The sequence below is a fragment of the Pteropus medius genome, unplaced genomic scaffold, assembly GCF_902729225.1.
Source record: "Pteropus medius unplaced genomic scaffold, Ma_sr-lr_union100, whole genome shotgun sequence".
Taxonomy (NCBI): Eukaryota; Metazoa; Chordata; class Mammalia; order Chiroptera; family Pteropodidae; genus Pteropus; species Pteropus medius.
Genome location: NW_024342467.1, coordinates 10,734,543 through 10,741,867, shown reverse-complemented (window position 1 = coordinate 10,741,867; position 7,325 = coordinate 10,734,543).

The following is a 7,325-nucleotide window of genomic DNA, read 5'->3' as shown; positions in this document are numbered from 1 at the left end:
CTGATGTTCCCATCTCCCCGAGCCTTTACTAGAAGGTTCTGATGACCCACGCTGACTATAGGCGCCTGTAGAACAGTTGCAGGTGAAATCGAGGTACTAATCAACTGGCCTTAAGGAGTGCATCCTAGGTCATCCAGGTGGTCCCAATGAATCACAAATGTCCTTAAAGGGAGAAGAGGGACGCAGGGAAGTCAGTGTGAAAGAGATGGCATTGCGAGAGGGGTTCGACTGGCTGTCGTGGCTTTGAAGGTGGAGGGCGGGGACTCGAGCCAAGAAATGTGGTGCAGTGGGAAGCGGTAAGAAAACATTCTCCCCGAGAGCCTTCAGGAAGAAATGCAGTCCTGCCGACACCTTGATTTTAGCCTACTGAGGCCCGTTTTGGACTTCTGACCCTTGCACTTAAGTTCCAGAGAATACTTTATGTTGTTTATACTGTTTTAAGCCACTAAGTATATGCTAATTTGTCTCAGCAGCAACAGGAAACAAATACAGATACCACTGAATCCAAGTTTTCAACTTAATGTCACTTCCAGTTCTAGAGTCAATATGTTACATCCTGAATCTCAGATGAGTATACCCATGCAAATAAATGTAGCCTTATCAAGCCTTATCGTCAGTGGTAAATGGTTAACAATCAGCAAGCCAGGAAAAACTAAAGCCCTGCCTTAGAGCACTTGCCAATTTCCAAGTTGTAAATATTCTTACCAATGCCCACTTCAAGCTATAAACATCTTATTACTGAACACAGATTTTGGAAGAGATGCAGAGTAACCCACCAGTATGGAACATTTCCATTATGTAGTTGTGGCAGAGGCAAATAACCTCGAAAGCACAGGTAATAGTAAAATGTAGTGAAGGTAACTAGGAGTGATGAGTTTGGGGTATTACCTTTATTTTTAATGTACCTATTTGTAGGTTTATGTGATTTAAGTTTTAATAAGGGCTATGTTTAACAAGTATCTCATAAAATTCTTGACAATTTAACAATTGGCCATCACAAGCCAATTCCAGCTGGTTCTCACACATCACTACTTAGATTTCATCCTCTTTCTTCTGTCACCCTTAGAATATGTTCTTATATGTGCTCTCTGGAGTCTTGCCACAGAAACTGATGAGGCCAGAGCAAGCCTAGTGTTTACCTGACCTACGCTGGGGTCTAATTCTCCTGCAGGGCTGGAGGCACAGCCTAGTAGTCATTGCAAGGTTTTACGCAGGTCTCAGTAGCTTCCTTGGGTGGGAGAGGGACTCTGAGGTAGATTTAAGGTAGATTTAAGGAGAATCGGGGGCCTCAGGATGCTCAGCTTCTTCCGGGTCTGACCAGGTACCCTCATCTCAGAGTGCTGCTCCTTTCTCATCAGAGCCTTACTTTGGTGCATGGTGTCTGACTCAACAGACCTTTGGGGGAGCCTGAGAATTTGCATTTCTAACAAGTCCCCAGCTGACACTGTTGTTGCTGGTGTGGGCTGAAACTACCTTAGTTTGAGACACCTGGTGGGTTTGAATATTCACTTGTTGCAATTCTGCAACCCTGACAACTAGGTGTTGGGCTTGGCTCTCAGCCACATCTGCCTGGGATTACAGAAGAGGCAGGATTCCTTCAAAGCAGCCCTCGAGGCTGCTGACTTTCCAGTTTTGTTCTCAGTTGGACATTCATGGCCTTCAATATCTCCTTCTCTGTCTGCACTTTCTCTAGTGCCATTAGGAAAGTCAGCGGCCCCTACAATCTCTATAATTACTATTTCAGGTAGCCTTTGAAGTATAACAGACCATCCCCAAAACATAATGGCTTAAGAAAACAATCATTTGCTCAGAATTCGTTGGGTCAGCTGGTTACTTTTCAGGTCTGGCAGTGTGACTGGCACTGGATGGTCTAGAATGTCACGTGTAGGGCCTCATTTAGGATGTCAGAGATGCCCGGGGTGGCTAGGGCCTCCCTTCCTGTGATCTCACCCTCAAGGGAAACCAGCTCAGGTGTTCTCACATGGTGGCCCAGGGGCAGCCAAAAGCAGTGCGAAAAGGCAAGCCACAAATACACAGCAATTCCGCAGCTTCTGCTTGCGCCTTGTTTGTTAATATCCCAATGGCCTAAGAAGAAGATGACTAAGGCCAGAGTCAGGGTCAGAAATAAACTCTACCTCTTATTAAGAGGAACTGTAAATTACAGCTGACTCTTGAATACTTGAATAATGCTGGGATTGGGTACCAACTCCTATGCAGTCAAAAATCTGTATAACTTTTGACTCCCCCCAAAACTTAGCAACTAAGCCAGTTGGCTGGAAGTCTTACTGATAACATAAACAGTCAATTAGCACATATTTTGTGTGTTATAGGTGTTACATACTGTATTCTTACAAGAAAGTAAGCTAGAGAAAATAAAATGTTAAGAAAAGCCATAAGAAAGGAAAATATATTTACAGTATTTATTGAAAAACGTTGCATATAAATGGATCCACACAGTTCAAACCAATGTCGTTCAAGGGTCAACTGTATTGTGCCCAGTTTTCCCAGTTTTATTGAAATATGACTGACATATAACCTTGTATAAATTTGAGATGTACAACTTAATGAAATTATTGCTATAAGTTAACATCCATCACCTCATATAGTTACAATTTTTTTTCCTTGTTATGAAAACTTTAAAGATCTACTATCTTAGCAACCTTCAAATATACAATACACTATTGTTAACCTATGGTAACCACAAATCTGATCCATTTCTACGAGTTCATTTTTTTTAATTGCACATGTAAGCGATAGCATATAGTATCTATCTTTGACTTCTTTCACTTAGCATAATGCAAGTGAGGTCCATCCATGTTGTCACAAATGGCAGGATTTCCTTCCTTTTTATGCCTGAATAGTATTCCTTTGCCATTTTTTTTTTCTTGCCTACCACAATCACTACTTTTATCCATGAAGTCCTCAAATACATGAGCAGAACATTCCCACAACTATATTTTTGTTTCCTAGGGCCACTTTCTAAACTAATTACTGACTAACAGTCCCGGCAGGCCAAAGATGGCATCCTCAAACTGCATACTTTGAGGAGAGTTGTTTAAAGGGATTATTTACCAAGGTGTTTACGAGAGTCTTCTGGAGTTAGCCCTTGCAGGCTGCTGTTACATCCTAAACCTGAAGGGGCAAGGGGAGGCCTGAATTTCTGGAATCCTGAGAGGGTAGCTGTATTGGAATAGTGGCCTGATGGTACCTGAAACCCTCTATAGGTACAGTGAGCTCCTGCTGACCCAACAGGGTGGGGGCCAGGGATAAAAGCCTTGACCTCTCCTCCTGCCATCTAATCTGCTGGTGTCTCCCCTTGGCCAATCTCAACTGACAGTGAAAGAGAAAGAGCCACTGATGCCTTCCCTATGAGTCATCTCCTAAGGCATAGAGCAAGGTGGTTGTAGGGGCACATGAAGGGCCTTGTTCTGAGTAGGGGTCATGTCCCTACTGTCCATGCCTGGGTCAGATAAAGGAAAAGTAATAGTCCTTGTGATAACAATGTACTACTGTCACCCTCTCCAATTTACAGGTCACATTTATGTGCCTGAGCTCATCAAAGATACATATCAACCCTGAGGAGGTTGGAGGTGGTCCCATCTCATAATCAAGGCAACGGGGTAGGTAAGTTGCTGGGCATCGTTGAGCTTTGACGGCACACAGCTAGTTAGGGGGATTAGAACCGACTTGTGCCCTGTGGCTGTATCACTAATCCTCCTATCCAGCTGAGGCTACGTATAAGCAGATCGTTCAAATTACAGTTAACACCTGTATCGGTTTGCCAGGGCTGCCAACAAAGTCCCATAAATTGGATGGCTTAGAAAAACAGAAATTTATTGTCCTGCAGTCCTGGAGGTGAGAAGTCCGAGCTAAGGTGGCAGCAGGGTTGGTTTCTTCCTGAAAGAGAATCTGCTCTGCCTCCCGCCTAGCTCCTGCTGGTTTGCTGGCTATCTGGCACGTCCTGGCTTTGTAATGCCTCACCCTGACCTCTGCCTTTATCTTCACGCAGTGTTCTCACTATGTACACGTCTGCCTCTGTGTGCATGTCTGCCTCTGTGCCCAAATTTCCCCTTGTTGTAAGGACACCAGTCCTGTTGGTTTAGGGCCCACCTGAATGACCTCATATTAACTGGATCATCTGCAGAGACCCCATTTTGCATCAAGGTCACATTCACAGGTATGGGGACTAGGACTTCGACACCTTTTGGAGAACACAATTCAACTCATAACAATGTCCTATTATCAGACATAGAAAGTATGTTTATTGAGGGTTCTGCACCTTTGTAGTGTGAGGAAGAGTCAATTTATAGTGCAAGAGTTTAAAACCGAGTGTTGTGGTTTGTCTGAAGTCCAAAAACAACCAATAGAAACATAGTTACAGACCCTGAAATTCAGTTTCTTTGGCGGAATCAAGGGCAGATGATGCCTCTTCTACGGAGAACTCTGGTTTTCTGCTTCCTCTTTATCCTGTTTGAATCTACTCTGAACAGCAGGTGTCACTGTTGCCTGCTCTGTGATTGTTCCTTCTCAATAAAAAGCCTCGGGTAGAAGAAATAGCAAAACATGAGCGAAAAAATATATCCAAGGTTCCTGAGACCCTGGTCTTTGCGACCACTGCCATTTTCTTGTTCACTCAGTTCTGTGATCCATCTGGGGACTTGTCCGTGACAAAATGTGAAACTTTGTAGGATGTTCTCTAGGGCTCTTCTCAGCCTCTGCCTTTTTGGGTGCTGGCTCAGAGGCCAGCAGGCTGCAGACTGTGTGCTTGGGAAGTTCGGGACAAGGCCTCAGCAGTTCAAGTCTACACGTTCTTGTCCCTGTCACTGCTTCTGCCCTGCTGGGCAGCAGTCAGCAGTGGTTTCACCTCAAGGGGTGGTTGGAATTATCATCTGTGACGATGCTTCTATGAAGTATGGGGGTGCAAACCACGAACTTTAGTTCCCACCTTTTGTTAGAGCGAAGAGGTTTATTTTTTTTTCAATTATAGTCAACATACAATATTATTAGTTTCAGGTGTACAATATAGTGATTAGACATTTATATAAGTTATGAAGTGATCACCCTGATAAATCTAGTACCCATCTGATACCATACATAATTATTACAATATTATTGACTATATTCCCTATGCTGTATTTTACATCGATGTGAATGTATTTTTAATAACTGATTATTTACCAAGGTGTTTACGAGAGTCTCCTGGAGTTAGCCCTTGCAGGCTGCTGTTACATCCTAAACCTGAAGGGGTAAGGGGAGGCCTGAATTTCTGGAATCCTGAGAGGGTAGCTGAATTTGTACATCTTAATCCGTGAAAGGGTTTATTTTAAATCCCTCTTACCCCACTCCCGGCTCTTCATTTCAAGGTTGACTCTAATATTTCGAAAGGGCCTAGTGCAGCACTCTAGGGCTGGGGAGGGCAGGGTCCTCCTTTTCAAACACCGGTTCCCACTGCCATTAGGCACAGAGCCCACTGGGTGACCAGGTCATTCAGGGACGCTCTCCTATGCTCCAGTTTGTGAGTAACAGATGGCAGGGAGGTAGGTGTGTTCCTGAAGATTGTGGCTCAGATAATAAGGCTCTTCCTTTCTTTTTACCCCGTCAAACATGAACGCGTACACACACACAGCTCCACAGGAAACCTGCAGAAGGAATCCTGCACCACGGGAAGGATGGGTGGGGCTGGGGAGGAAGAGGAAATTGCATCTGCCCTGGCGAGCTGCAGGGGCCTGGGGGCCACATGGATGGGGCAGCGGGTCCTGGGAGGGGGAGTCGAGGAAGGGCCAGGAGAGAAGGGAAGCAGAAGTCAGGGCCAGTGTGCAGCCTCTTGGTTCAGATGTGGCTGGAGATTTATGCATTAGCAGCATCTTTGAGATGGCCAGTGGGAGTGGAGTAGTCCCTTTCGTGAATCATGGATAGCCAACCTCAAGGATGCGTTAGATGACTGTAACCATTTATGAGGGTGGAGGGGGGTTCGGGACAGTCCTGGTCCCAATTACTCAGATATTAATATTGGTATAATTTGCTCAGTTTTATACTTATTTACTTGTGTCAATTTTCCCATTTTGGAGAAAAGTAATATGGTGGAATGTATAATGAAATGTGATTTGATTTTTATACCTTTTTAAGAGTTTCAAACAGTCACATAACTGAAAGATCTCTTATCGAACTATTAGTCTTGATTTTAGTTAAGATTAGACCTGAGGTCATGGTGACATTTTAGGAAGCTTTCGGATCAGATGTAAATTCCTTGGAGCAGGGGTCATGTTCTCACTTTCATATCTTCATGGCTTAAAAACAAATAATGGGTACTTAGTAAATATAGTTCTTGTCATCAGTGAAGTTTCTTTTTTTTTCTTCTTTCCCATCTAGTTAGAGAGACAAACCTATAATTATGACAACTCTTAGTATTTGCAGTAGCAGCCTTTATCATAACTTGGCCTTGAGAAAAGGGAGCACAGCTTGAGGGACATCTTCCGAGGGACAGACTGAGTGAGCTGGGAGGGCTGAGCCAGCGTCAGAAGGTGTGAGAGTGTCTTAGTTCCTGGGGCAGCCTGAGCGAAGGCCCAGGGACGAGGGATCGCAAACGTAAATGGCCAGTGTGGCTGGAAAGTTTGCATGAGAGGGAGTGAGAGCACTTGGCTGCCTTAACTCCTTGGCAGTTAACTTGATAATTAACTCCTTGGCAGGATGGAGGGTGTGAGGATGTCTCGAGGTAGCGGGACCGGTGTAGGAGGAGCTGGAGACATTAGATGAGAACTAGTCAGGACCTGAACAAGGTAGTGCTCTGGGATGGAAGAGAAGCGAACTGCTGATGCCTGAGCTGACCAGGGGGTGGAGAGGTGAGCACGGAGCGCCTGATGCCTGGTGAGCTGCCGGCTGGGGCCGTGCAGTGGAGCGGCTTTTCTGAAAATAGTGCTCCATCAGGAGCGGCAGGATCAGGCTGGAGGCTGTGCAGAGAGGTGAGAGGGTGAGGCTGAAGAAGGGACTTTTGGGACCCAACACTGAGGAGGGTGGGATAGGTGGGCGGTGGCAGCAACAAAGCCAGGACTGTTCGGAGGAGGTGGAGACCATCAAGATGAGGCGGGAGCGCGGGGGAGTCAGGGCGGGTTGGAATCTCTTGAACCACACATTTCCCTGGGCCTCGTCCTCCTGGTCCTCTCACCAATGGCCCGGCACGCCCATCTGGGCCTGGGCATGTCCTTCCGGCGGGGCTGCGGTGGCGCTGGTGCTCTTGATTGAGCCTTTCTCATCTGTCTTCTTCAGAGGCTATTAGGAATTAGAGTCCTATGACTGTGAGCAACTCCGTCTCTAAACTACCACTTCAA